Below are 14793 nucleotides of genomic sequence, written 5' to 3'. Positions count from 1 at the left end.
TTCTCCCCGGCGCCGGCCTGGACGCCTCGTCGTCCCGCTGCTCACCTTCGTCGTCTGTTGGTAGAAACATACGCGGCAGTCCTAGGGGCATTGGCCATTGGCGTGACCTGCGGTCAGACCCGACCAAACAGTAGAGAGTTTCCCACTAAAGTTGCCAGCCTCCGAAGAACGCACGCAATCACATTTGGAAAGCATCTTTGAAAGTCAGTTTAATCCTGAAAGTGTGCTTGCTTGCTCAGATTTCTCGGGCACATGCTTACATCAGTGCCTCCGTATCTGTGGACAAAGAGTCCATTTCTCTAGTTCTATCAGGTGAAAGCTTCTTTTGTTTGTATGAAAGAAGGGGAACCGAAGGGCTCGATTTTCTTTATCATTACCACATAAAGCCGGCGGGAGCCGAACCCGCAACCTCCGCATTATGCGACCGTTGCACTACCAATTGTGTGTGGCGGGTTCGGCTCCCGCCGGCGACAAGTAATCTTTCCGTCCACTATCATTTCCATTTTCGTCACTACTTTTTACATTCCAATTTCAACCACACCTAATTTCCCCGATGCTTTCCTTGGCTTCATTGCCTATTGGCTTTATCTGTCTTTTGCTTGTTCTAAAGTATGCTCTACTAACACATTTGTACATGTAACATGTTTGTACAATATATTTCCACTAACATGTTCAACAGCACGTGACGGTTACTAGACTTTATTTCTTTTCATTCCCGATTGTGACGTCATCTAGTGGCATCTTGTTTTAAAAGTGCTGCGAGACTAATGGTAAATCTTTGAAAAAATGTCGCAGTTTCACCCGAAAGGCGAAGAATCAATTGCGATAGCAACTTAGCAGAGAGCTATACGGAGTAAGGATAGTAGTTTTATCAGCTGTATAAACTTGCACATGCAGCAGCACCAGCAACGCGTAGAACTGTTGTCGACGCCGACGCCGTCTTGCCCGTGTTCGCACCGAACGCACGTGGCGCTGTTGACTGTTGTCAGGGCCTCTGGGGGCGGCTCGGATAGAGAGAGAGATAGTAAACATTTTAATAAAAAGAAAAGGTAGTAAGAGTGTGGGAGGGACCCCTAGTACATGGTCCCTAGAACCATCTTAGCGACAGCACGGGCCCGTTGAACTAGGGCCCGGCGGACCTCGGGAGGCCCGTCGTGGAGGGCATCCTCACACAGCTCTTTGGTGCGGAAGGGGTGCAGGATGACTGGCAGGGGAGGGAATAATTTTGCGGCGCACTCCACCGTGACATGGAACGCCGTGGGGGAGCTGCTACAGCCCGGGCAAGAGTGTGCGTAGCGGTCAGGGTAAAATTTATGCAGGGAGAGGAGGTTGGGAAATGTGCGTGTTTGGAGTTGGCAGAGTGCCACCTCTTCCATTTGCGAGAACGACAGCGGCGGCAGACCCATGGTGTCTATAGCTCATGTATAGTATTTTAATAAGTCTCTGTGTGTGAGTGGGGAGCCAACCTGATCTGGACTTCGATCCTCGTCATGCCGGGCAGCTCGGAGGGTAATTTCTCGAGCGACCGCGTGTGCGCGGTCATTACTCGGCATTGAGGCATGGCCAGGAGTCCAGAGCAAGTGGATGCGTTGTGGGGCAGATGTGCCTGTGTTTGGTGACTGGTGTAGTATGTGGAGAGCCACCTTGGAGAAGCCGCGTCCCGTCAAAAAGGCGCGGCATGCTTGCTGGGAATCGGTTAGGACATGCACCTCCCCAGGAATCTGGAGAGCCTGTCGCACAGCAAGCGCTACTCCAAGGACTTCTCCGTGTCCAGGTGTAGAACCCCGCAAGGAGGCGGCCGTAATAAATGTTTCAGCGCCATCCAGCACTACCGCTGAATACCAGTTGTGGAACCGCGCAGCATCCGTGTATAGGCGATTTGTCTCAGGGATATCACCGAGCTTGCGCAACAGGTAGCGTACACGGGCGTACCGGCGTTCCGCGCCATGCTCAGGATGCATGTTTCGTGGTAGTGGGTGCACCTTTAAGTCTGTACGGACCCAAGTCGGAATAGTGATGGCGATGTCCTCCTCATAATTGTGCAACACTGGATGTCCCAATCTCGAGAGCAGGTGCCGCCCAATGGGCATGAGCAAAAGACGTTGTCTTTGAATGGCCCACTGAGCTTCCAATAACTCACCGAGAATGCTATGCGTCCCTAGGGCTAGGAGACGTTTCGTGGCGGTGTAGTGTGGGAGGCCGTGGGTGAGCTTGGTCGCCTTTCGCAGCATCGTGTCGACCCGTATCTGCTCCGACTGCGTAAGTCTGTGGAAGGGAAGGTAGTGTCTAATGCGACTGATCACGCAGGCCACCATCAGGCGCAGTAGGTACCATTCCCGTAGACCTGAGCGCCTGTTGGAGACGCGCCGAATTATGCCCAAAGTCTGTTCGGTCTGCCGGGACAAGAGAGATACAGTGTAGTTCGCCTTCCCGTTCGCCTGAACGTGTAGTCCAAAAATGCGAGCACGGTCTACATGGAGGACAGGAACGCCATCCACGTGCACCGTGATTTCGGGTGGAGGGGTAATGCTACGTGCGCGGATGAGAACAAGCTCGGACTTTTGTGGGGCAGAGGACAAGCTGCCCTATCGTGCCTAAACGATGACGATGTCTACGGCCTGCTGCAGTCGATCCTGAATGGTCCCGTCTGACGCTCGCGTCATCCAGATCGTGATGTCGTCTGCGTAAATCGCATGTGCAACATCGGGGATCTGGTCGAGCTGCTGAGGTAGTCTTGCGAGGGGGTCATTCCACGAGAGATCAACACGGGTCCAAAAATTCGTATTTTAGATTTCATTCAATATATTATATTTTGTGGGCATATCACTCGGTAGTACGAAAGTGAACTTGCATTCTTTGAGAAATGGATACTTTAGGAGAAAAAAATATTGAAATTCTTCAGGTGGAAGGCGCCATTTACATGCACCGGGCATTCTCGCAAATTCAAAACAATGTCAAATACAAACTATTACGGCTACAAAGAATGCATTTTCTTGTGTAAAACGTATATGTAAAGAAGAGTCAGCAAAAGTTGTTTGAGGCTTCTGTGCAAAACGGAAGTGTTTAAAAAAATTCTTAATTTGCTACACTTTTCGAAAATTGCTATATTTACGAATTTTTATCTACTAAACTAATGAATGTAGACTTTTAAAATTTGGTGCGCTATGAGACCTTAACCTGTTTAACGATTGTGCTGAATATTGTTGCTGTAGCACAAATTTCCATTTTTACAGTTTGCCTCAAATGTGAAGTATTGAAAAAATGAGCACTATTTAAAAATCAAAATAAAAAAACCCATCGTCAATTTTTCTCAAAATTTCGTAAACAGCTGTCCACAGACACTGGAAAAAGAACATTAAAAAACATCTTGCATTATTTTGTTTTTAATGACAATATATGTGGTAGAAATGAGAGCTTCGCTGGGATGCAGCAAGGTGCTAAGAAATAGGGACATCGGGGTAAAAAGAACGTCCATTAGCCTCTGACTTGCCTAAACTTGGCCATGATTGCGACACAAGGGCAGTTTTGGTAAACTAGTATTACGATTGCAAGCACGTAGTTCTCGAATGCCTAACTTTCTGACGTAAATTGTGCTACTGGGTCATCGTTCGCGCCCATATTAGTGCTTTCAGATGATGCTCTTCTGAAAATCGTCTCTTTTGAACGAGTTGGTAGAGTGTAGCAGAATGGGGAGTGGGTCCGTGGGAGGCGGTGGCAAACAGGTGGTAAAGCGAACTACGTTGAAATTTGCTGGCGGTGTGGCCGCCGCCTTAAGAGGAAGCTTTAGCTTGGGTGCTCCTATCTAAATACATGTAAAACGAGAATTCGTTTTTCTGGGAAACCACTGCACCACATTTGATGACGTTTGTTGCAGTTAAAAGAATAGTGAAACTCTAGTGGCTGTTGGTTGCGATTTTTTTATTTAAGTCGTCAACTACTTAATAAAATTGACAAAATAGCAGAGCTTCACAAAACGAAACTATCAAATTTACAACTCTAACTCAGCAATGAAACATGATATCATAATCTTGTAAACTGCACCGAATAGAAAATCTAAAGTGTACAACATTGCTATATTCCACATGGCTTTAAAATAGACTACTATTTTGTGTGTAGAACTTGTGCAAAATCCTTGTAAACTATGTAACAAATTCACGTAAGAATCAAATTGGCATATCAAATTTGTCTGCTTTGAATGCTCTAACAGATGCCGTTCACAGGTCTGCGATATCTTTTATATAGGTGCAGAGCTACGAATTTGTAAACTTCGTGCTTCTATTTTTTTCAAACTTGCCAATTCTTAAAAATTACAGTTAAACAATGCAGGCCAGAAATCGACATTTCGCGTCCGACAGTCACTAGAATTTACCTTTCTCTCTCATGTGCAACAAATTTAAGTAAAATCGGCCCAGTGGTTATCTCAGGAAATCGTTTCTGCGTTTTACATGTATTTGAATGGGCGGCATCGGAGTTGGGCCCGACCGAAAGCTTCCTCTTAAGTGGAAGCTTTATTAGATTCGCTTCATTAGATCTGCGTGATCTGGCCCTCTGGATCAGTTGGTCTGATTGAAAATGTGGAAAGAGCCGCCATTACTGCAGCGCTTCGTAAACTAAGCATGCTATCATCCTTTCGGATTTGCCAGCGGTGCTCCAACAATTATCCCGTGCATTGTATGGTAGCAAGATCGGCCGACAGTCATTGATGTTAGCTAAGGAGCTCAGCAATAGGCATTTCATTCTCAAGTTTCAGTGGATACCGCCACATGTTGGACTTGCAGGCAATGATGCAGCAGATTAAATTAAGAGTGCCAATGAATCACCCCTTATATAAAGACTTCTCAGCACTTTGAATATCACCTCACCATCCAGGAGTGGTTCAAGGAATCCGTCACGCAGAATCTATACGCTGTTTCATAGAATAAGAACTAGTTCCGCCAACACCCCCCCCCCCCTCCCTGTTAACGCGGAACAGTTCATCTGTGCCTGCCAATACTTCAATAAAAACAGAAACGCCCTGCTTGAGGCTTCGCACAGCAGACCATTATCCTTAAGAGTGTGCGGAACAGGTAATGTGCCCCAAAACACATAAGTTTCGGAGAGAGGATGTGTCACGCCTCTGTCCACCTGTTCAATCCCCTTTTTAAAGAGGCGGTAGAAGAGAGCAACCGCTGGCACTATCTGCCAGCTAAATAAGCCCTAACCAACACCATCGCCCCCCCCCCTCCCATCACCGTATCTTAGGTTATACTGTATAATGACGTTTCCGACGGAGCCATGGCGAGTACGAAATTTTTAGAGAATTTTACCTGCCGTAAATTTTGTTACTTGCGTATATGCACAGGCAGTTCACCGTTAAATCCGAAATTATCTGCGCTGCAAGCTACGCACACTTGTTAAATAAAACGAGCCATGTAAAGGTTGCTCTGTCGACGTATCTTTACTCACATTCAAGAGAATGAGTATTGTACTAAACGGTATTTTATGCATAAGTATTGACCATAAGGGTAAAATTACCCTTGTTGCGCAATCCTGGCCAAGTTTAGGGAAGTCAGGGGCTAATGGACGTTCTTTTTACCCCGATGTCCCTATTTGTTAGCACCTTGCTGCATGCCGGCGAAGCTCTCATTTCTACCACATATATTGTCATTAAAAACAAAATAATGCAAGATGTTTTTCAATGTTCTTTTTCCAGTGTGTGTGGACAGCTGTTTACGAAATATTGAGAAAAATTAACGATGGGTTTTTTTTATTTTGATTTTTAAATAGTGCTCATTTTTGTCAATACATTTGAGGCAAACTGTAAAAATGGAAATTTGTGCTACAGCAACAATATTCAACACAATCGTTAAACAGGTTAAGGTCTCGTAGCGCACCAAATTTTAAAAGGCTACATTCATTAGTTTAGTAGATAAAAATTCGTAAATATAGCAATTTTCAAAACGTGTAGCAAATTAAGAATTTTTTTAAACACTTCCGTTTTGCACAGAAGCCTCAAACAACTCTTGCTGACTCTTCTTTACGTATACGTTTTACACAATAAAATGCATTTTTTGTAGCCGTAATAGTTTGTATTTGACATTGTTTTGAATTTGCGAGAATGCCCGGTGCATGTAAATGGTGCCTGCCACCTAAAGAATTTCGATATTTTTTTCTCCTAAGGTATCCATTTCTCAAAGAATGCAAGTTCACTTTCGTACTACCGAGTGATATGCCCAAAAATATAAAATATTGAATGATATCTAAAATATGAATTTTTGGACCCGTGTTGATCTCTCGTGGAATCACCCGAGGGTGGTGTTAAGAGTGGGGGGCAGAACTGGTCTCTGTGGGTTGCCGTGACCTGTGAGGCGAATCGTATCTGACCGATGTGGTCCTATTCTAATGGTGGCTGTTCTGTCCCGCAGAAAAGAGGGCCCAGGACGCGGCCCGAGCTCAAGGCATTCTGGAATGATTACGCCTCTCCAAAGCTGTATTTACACATTAAATATGTTTATTCTCTCTCTCTCTCCCGCAGAAAAGAGCGAATGTAGTTATACATGCGGCCGCCGCAATGTGATTCTGCAAGATTTCGAAGAATCAAATCGTGTGCCACGTTATCGAAAGCTCCTTTTAGATCAAGGGCGAGGATGGCTCTCGTCTGGGCACGGAACGGAGGGCCGATCACTTCTTTCTTGAGCTGTAGAAGCACGTCCTGCGTGGAGAGATGTGCCAGGAATTTGAACTGTGAGTTGGAGAAGAACGACTGTCGTTCGAGAAAAGGTTGCAGTCGCCGCAAAAGCATGTGTTCCATTACCTTCCGATGCATGAAGTAAGGGATATCGGCCGTAAATTTGCTATGGCTAGGGGCTTGCCTGGTTTGGGTATTAGCGAAATGCCAGCATGACGCCATGCCTGTGGGAGCGTGCCCTGGCGCCAATGATCATTGAATGGGTTTGTCAGATGATGGAGGTCTGAATCACTGAGGTTTCGAAGGGTGGAAAATCTGATACGATCTGCGCCTCGGGCCGTGTTTCGATGGAGATCTTGAAGTACCACGCGAACCTCATCGATTATAATGTCCGCGTCGAGTTCCTCATTAGATTCTTCTGCGTGCGGCAATTCGGATACTGTTGAGGTGTGCCGGTAGGGATGAATCTTTTTTTCTATGTCTTTGAGAAGAGCAGCCCGATCGTCTCGGTACTTATGTATTAAGGTGTGAAGGCGATGAAATGTTTGCGTCCTTGTAATGGAGGGATCTATGAGTGCGCGAAGTATTGACCATGTTTTCGCGGTGGCTAGGGTGCCTGAAAGACGCTCGCAAAAACCTCGCCACTTGTTTCGGACGAGTGTCTCAGCATATTCTTGTGCCTCCTGCGAAATTTGTGCGATACGCCGGCGAAGCTTGCGATTGAGGCGTTGTCGTTTCCAGCGTCACGTGAGCCCCCTACGTGCCTACCACAGACTGCAGTAGGTTATGGTCCACGTCCGGGTTGTGGTAACCAGTGTGCGCGTACACGCATCTAGGTCAGCAGAAGCGGACTCGAGCCAATGCTCGTATCCTAGACCTTCAGGAAAATTCTGTCGATGCTCCCTGAACCACGTCCAGTCCGTGATGCGCACTTTCCGCTCGGACAGTGAGCACTCTGCAGTGGTAGGGTAGTGGTCAAGATGTCTAGATGTTCGTCGAGAGCGACCATGTGCAATCACTGATCCTGTATTTTTGGAAAAAGTAAGGTCAGGGCACGTGTCACGTGTGACGCTGTTACCCAAACGTGTTTGGTGCCCTGGGTCTGTATGTAAGGTGTATCTCAAGGTACATAGAGTCGAGTTCCATTGGCTTCAGATTTGCGGTACCCCCAAAATGTATGCGGGGCGTTGAAGTCACCGCACACGAGAAGGGTGCGCCCAAGGCGTCCAAATTCTGTTAGAAGGCGATGAAATGAGTGTGTGTGTAAGCGGGGAGAACTGTACACGTTAAGTATGAAGAGACTGCAACTGTTCTTGCCCTGTGCAATGATTTCAAGAATTAGGTGTGGGATATCGATGTTTATAGTGTGATAGTTGCACGTTAAGTGTTTTGATACCAGGGCTACTACGAGTGGAGAGGTACGCTTAAAAGTGGTGAAGCCGGATAGAGAAGGGGAGCAGTTTAGTTCCTGTAGGAGGATAATATCAGGAGGGTGTGTGGACATAGCAGCGTACTGTTGCAGGGATGCCCTTTTCCGACGATATCCTCTGCAGTTCCACTGCCAGACCACGATCTGCTGCTTGCTAAGGGTCGCCATCATCCTCGTGAGAGGAAGCCGCCGGGCATGAGTATGGATGCAATCTTCTTGCACCTGTAAGGGGTGTCTGGGGACGCGCGGACTTGGAAGCCGGCAGGGGTGCGCCTATGGAATCCAAACGGGAGACTAACTCTTCGAATAGGGCGTGTCCGCTCTTCTGATGCATGTATGGCGCTTATGATCTCCTGCCGGAGCGCTAGAGACTCGTGCCGTGCGCTCTCTCTAGGTGCCTGTATTCTGGCATTTGTGCACTATATTGCTGCATCCAGCTGTGCCTGCATGTGAGCGTGGCGCGCTTCCATGTAACGGCGTAGGCGCGCGATTTCGGGGAAACGATCGGTGTGGGTGTTCGGTAGGGGAGTAGAGGGGGACGTCTTGTGGGGTGAAGGTTGGGGGGAGCAAGCTGTCGGGGATCCCGCGGGCAACTTACCGCCCGAAGTGCCGCCTTGGCATTGGTGCTCTCTGGGGCCCGGGGCTGCTGATGGTCCGGGGTAACTACCTATGTTGCCGGCTTGCTTAGTAGCGCCTTCTTGTAGGGCTACGGGGATACCTGAGATGCCGGGGCAGTTTGACGCTTCACCTGGTTGCGGGCGGAGGACGACTGGGAGCGGGATCGGGAACGGCCGGGACTTGGAGTTTGCCCGAGTCTTGGGGCGGGATCTGGACGGCGTCTTTGAACGTGACCGGCCAACTTTCTTGAATGACGTTCCAGAAGCAGGGCTTATGGCTGATGGAGGAGCCGCATTGGCGGAGGCCTTCAATTGCCGCTGTTCATCTTCGATGGCTTTTTTCACCCAGGCTCTGTTGAAGGGTTGGCACCTGCGTTGCGGGCGCTTCGGTTCAGTTGTAGGATGGTCCCCTCCACATGATTTGAACCGGGGAGAGCATGGGTGTGATGTGACGGGATTCTCGATGCCGCACTGTTCTCAAATAGTGACGTCCGGTGTGGAGCAGTAGTCGGCTCGGTGTCCCAATTTGAGGCACGTTTTGAAGACTGGCTGGCGGGGACGGTGTGTGTAGCAGCGGAGCTCTGCCCCAAGAAATCGAACGAAGCGTGGCACAAGTAAGCCCTCGAAGGTGACCAGTGCATTATTCGTCTGACCCATCATCCGGGCCTGTAGTATCTGGATTCCAGATGCTTGCATCTCTTCTACCAGCATATGTGAGGGGGTGCCTGGTTCCACTCCCGGAACGACACCCTTGCACGAATCATCAGGGGTGGATAGATATGCAGACACCGGGTAGGTGCGTTGGCTGATTGACAGTTCCTGGATATTCCGCAGGGCGTCTGCGACGTGCGATGATGGGGTGCGTATTACGGCCAGGTTTTATTCTGGCCGGGTCCTTAGGATGAGGTCTCTCTGGTAATTTGGGCTCACTGCGGCCGCTGTCCAAAGCGCGGGGGCCAACGTTGGTTGGGCCATTTATCAAATCTGACGCCTCCGAGAGGCCGGATGATAACTTTTTCATCTCGGAGGGGCAGAGGAGGCAGGCGCTTTGGCCCGCTCTGCCTGGGCTCGGCGAAAGGGTGTGCAGAGGCGTTCTGACGGAGCGAGGCCGTTTCGTGGGCAGCTGCGGGCCACCTTCCAGCAGGCTCCGTTGTAGGCTCCATATTCTATGGTGTCCGTGTCAATGGCTAAAGGTCGGGAATCCTCGTCCATGCCCTCCCCCGGTTGCGAGTCATTCGTTTACTCTGTGATGGGAATGCTGGCAGCGTCGCGGTGGCTCAATGCTCCGATAGTTGCTGCCTTGTCGGCGGTTGTGAGCGTCTCTTCGGCGTCGCTAAGCATTGTTGGCACCGTTTGCTCGTTAGAGCACTCTGAAACAGTGCATAATAGCGGTAATGACGTTAGACGCTGCCTTGCTGCAGGGCCCTGGTTGGCAATGTCGTCAGTAAGAGCGCGAGGTGGAGTGGTGCCTGCCGTGAGCGACATGCATCGATGTAGCCATGCCTAGGTTGAGCAGACGCCAGTTCCGTTAGGTTTATTCGGGCGTTCCCCGCGTCGAAATCTTTAAGGCTCGTGAGTTGATGGAAAATGGACTCACAGTGACTCCAGTGGTATCGGGTAGCGCCGGTCCACTAGGTGAGTCGTATGGTGTGGATGAATCGGGCACCGAAGTCGATAAAAATCCATAACACAGATCCGAAAGAGGAGCCCATGCGAAAACACGTCCGCACACCATGGCCTCCTAACGGGGACCGCGGCTCGGAGGTTTTCGACAAGATCAGAGCGGGAAACTCGTCGAGCAGCGTCGGAAGTCTTTACCACCTTCTCACCTCGCAACTTTTTTATATAAATACGCATTTGGTGCCGCAGCTAAACGTCTTCTCCCCTCCCTCCCTCCCGTCCCCCACGGCCTTTCGCACAACGGAAGAAGTCGCGTTTGCTCTTTATATATGGTGATTGTAAAAGAGGAAAGAGACGCTTAATTCTGCAGCCCTTCAGGGAGGACGGCGCAGAACGCGCGTTTGTTCTCCGTCGTGCGTTCGCTGCCTGTGAAATCGCGCGTCCCTCACGAGTGAGAACCAAAAGACAATGAAGCCAAAGAACGCATCGGGAAATTAGGTGTGGTTGAAATTGGAATGTAGAAAGTAATGAAGAAAACGGACATGAAAGTGGACGAAAAGATAACTTGTCGCCAGTGGGAGCCGAACCCGCAACCTCCGCATTACGCGTGCGGTGCACTACCAATTGTGTGTTGAAGTCTGGGACCTTACGGATCATAGAAGCGTATTCATTGGTGTGAAAAATAGTTTTACCCGTTGGTTGACCACAACGTCTCTCCTTTCTTAGTCTAGTGGGAACCACTACGTTTAATAACACGTCTAACTACAAGCGAAGCCTAAGCGCAGCCGAGGGTCTGTAGCTATCGCTACTCGTCTAGGTTTAACCAGAGCTAAACCACAGTCAATGTTTTCTTCTTCTTCTTTCTGGGGTTTTACGTGCCAAAACCAGTTCTTATTGTGACGCACGCCGTAGTGGAGGGCTCCGGATAATTTTTGACCACCTGAGGTTCTTTGACGTGCACAACAACGCGAGCACACGGGTGTTTCGATTTTCTAGAGATACACTATGACACCATGGTCTGTAGGCCGTTCTGTGGCTGTTGTTTGTCGAAGTTAACTTTATTATTGACCTCACCGTTCCCCTCCGTGTTCATCTACCTGCATATCTGTCTTTACCGATGCATACACTGTTGACAGAACTACGCATTATGTCAGAGCGAGAAAAATGCAGCAAGAAGTAAAACATTTTTTTTCTCACTATCCGCAGCTAATTCTTCTGCGTGTGACACCGGTCGAACCGAAGGGCCACAAAAGAATTAGTTGCGGACAGCGGAGAAGTCCTTCACCAGCCGGCAGTCGTTGCTGACTGGCTGATTAAACCACACGTGGTTTTCACTTTACTGAAAAAAATTGCCAACATAGAGTCCAGACGGCGACTGCTTACGCATACCCGCACACACGCACACACCCACCCACCTGATGCTGTAGTTGAGGCCCCAGAAGAAACTCCTGGGCCGAACCATCCCGTACATTCCGGACGTGGGGCGGAGCTTCTTGAACCACTTCTGGTATAGCGAGTGACGCACCGAGCTCTGCGAGGGGTATCGAGGTGCCATTGAGCGAGAGAGACTTATTGTCACACCCATTCATTCACCTCGCTAGCATCCCCGGGCGATTTGCTCGCGCTGGGAGAGAGGTCAGACGCATTGCTACCGACCTCGCGTCACTCGGCGTCAGCTCCCTGCGCCTCGTTCGGCGAGGAGCTCGAACGTCATCCTTCGCCAGAGCGTACTCGTGATTATGGGTTTGTCAGGCTTTGCGCCGTTTGCGTTGCGGCCCAACCTCGTGAAATATAGACCACACTTGGCATACGCGCTTGACGTACGCAGGAACGGGACCATATTATATCATATATACTAGTATGCTCTACTTGGAATTCCGACCAATGATAGAGTAACATTGTCCGGATAACCTATTTTGTGTAATTGGCTCACGCAGCCTGGACGCTGAAAGTGAAAGATGACAGATGAGAAATGACAGAAAATGACACACACGAAGGGAACCCGAAGTTTAACGTTCCAGCTACTTTGGATTCCCAAAACAGTACTCAAACTCCTTAGAACATTCATATCCATTTTTTTTTCTTTTCACACTTCTAACACATAGCCTTTACGTCAACAACCCTCCCACCTCCATCCTGGTAAATGTATTATTAAAGTTCTCCAGTAAATCTCTCCCATATAATGTGGAAATGCCCCATCAAATAGCCCCCGCCACCTCAAAGCATTAATTAGTAGCGAAGAGCTGTGGGAGACTGCCCTGCGCAGCTCCGATCCCACCCTGCAGGAGCGAGTCCTGAGGTGGGCTGAGGAGGTAGCGGAGGCCTACCACGACTGGTAGGCCGACGTCTGGCAGCAGAAGGTGCTAAGACTGGAGCACACAGCCCTCCCTCTCTCCCCCCCCCCCGGCCCCTCCCCTTTCTTAAAGAGGGAAATAAAAGTTTATTCATTCATTCATTATTAAAGTTTGCACCACCAGTCAAGACGTAAATTATCACAGTCATAGGCCTTCTTTCTGCATTTCTTTATATTTCCACTTGCTCGCCAGCTTATTTGTACACATAAGTGCTCGTTGGCTTATCTGGCTCTAGGCCTTTCGTATTAACGTACCGACCCGTTTACAGCAGCATACATCGAGGAAGTGGCGGGCAGCAGAAAGGCGAAGGTGCCGATCAAGCGATGCCTTTCGCAAAAAAAAAGTGTGCAGCCTTCAGTGTGGCCGCGCATGCGCCAGGAGGTGCTATGCGACTACGGAAACTTCTGTTAGCAGCGAATAACGCAGGTTTCCATGCATGGCGTATAGCACCGTGTAACGCTTCTTACAACCTATCAGAAGTTACTCCTATCTGCTGTAACTCAAGTCCCTGTATACGCTTAAACAGAAACCAAGCATATCCAGGAACTTTAGCTGTAACCGCTTAGCGAGCGATAAGTGGCAGTGAGTAGTAGTCATTGACAAACGCAGCCAGCAGCTAGTAGCATGCAACGCTGTAGGCGCTGGGTTATCCCACGATGCGCTATCAGCACTACACGGCCATATGTAGTGATAATAGCGCACTTTCGTTTGAACGAAGGAGAATACAATTCCTTTGATTCTAATTTCATTGATTCTTTACGCGCTTTGGGGCTTATCTTGACCCTAAAACTGGATCCGCATGGTCAGACTTATGGCCCGTTCAGCCCGCTGACAACAGTCACGTGGCTGAGCTGTAACGAATCGCGCCGCTAGCAGCTCGTCTGCGTCGTTTTTGTGTGTGATGTGATTAGTTGGCGCTGAGCTACGTCATGCTCATCCACTGGCTGAATCGGCAATCCATCCGGCCGTGTGAATCCAGCTTAAACAACGATCGCGCGTGCGTTTCCTGTATTAAACAGTATGCGCTGGCTACTTTCCTGTCGATACAATCAATGTCAAACGTTTGCACTCATTCCACCCGTGACCTAAAAGTACCGGGCGGGCCGCGTTAAAGAAAGAAAAGGCACGAAATATCAATGACGATTGTTGTATGACGATTCTCACTGACTTGAAAACCTATATTGGTAGTATGTCAAGTATGACGGCCGGTATCTCTACTAAATCACATGAATTTTCATAATCTATGAAGACCATATAGAGAGGTTGATTATACTCCACCGATTTATCGCTTACCCGATTGATGACATGAACATGATCCATCGTAGAATATCACTTCCAGAAACCCGCCTGCTCTGTTGCTAGACTTACGTGTTGCCCTTATTCTATTAGAAATTATCTTGGTGAATATTTTATACAATACTGAAATTATGCAGTCATAGAGGCATCACGTAATCAAGGAGTACAGGACGGATACGTGAATATCTACGCCAATACCTACAAAGATTCCTAAGCTACCTTGGTTCTCCACAAATAAAAAAAATATTGCAGTGGCTTAGCTCGGCTATGCCAGGATATACGTAGCGTTAGCAAAGGTTCAGCTGATTATTCTTAGCTTTCCTGGTTGTCTAGATTGTCAAGGATTAGCTTGATTGTCATGCTTACTGCTGCTCCAATGACACACGCGCCACGGTTTCAGCCCACTGAGGCGTCGCCGCTAAACTCAACGTTTCACGCATGGTACTACTCAGCGGCGTCAAGTCTTTCATGTGCCATAGTCTTTCGCACACGTCGCACACATATCCAAACGGATTGTTTACGAAGTCCGTCTGGAAGGTCCGAGTCGCACTGGCGCTTTCGCTGAGTTTCACAGTATATTCAGTCGATCGGCGAGCCTTGACGTCATCGACGACGTTTTGTTGTTGCTGCAGGGGTGGTCGGGCACGTCGCTCAGCCTCCTGGCGACGCCGCTTTGCTAGACGATCGTCCGTTTGCTCCAGTGTCTCCGCAGCACGTTTAGCCTTCTTCTGTTCATTCCTCCTACGCTCAACCGCTAATTGCCAGGCAACTACTTCGGGATCCGATGAGTCAAGCTTCTCCGTTCTTCTG

The sequence above is a fragment of the Dermacentor silvarum genome, chromosome 1, assembly GCF_013339745.2.
Source record: "Dermacentor silvarum isolate Dsil-2018 chromosome 1, BIME_Dsil_1.4, whole genome shotgun sequence".
NCBI classification, from domain to species: domain Eukaryota; kingdom Metazoa; phylum Arthropoda; class Arachnida; order Ixodida; family Ixodidae; genus Dermacentor; species Dermacentor silvarum.
The sequence above is the reverse complement of the archived record's forward strand: the minus strand, read 5'-3'. Positions refer to the sequence as shown.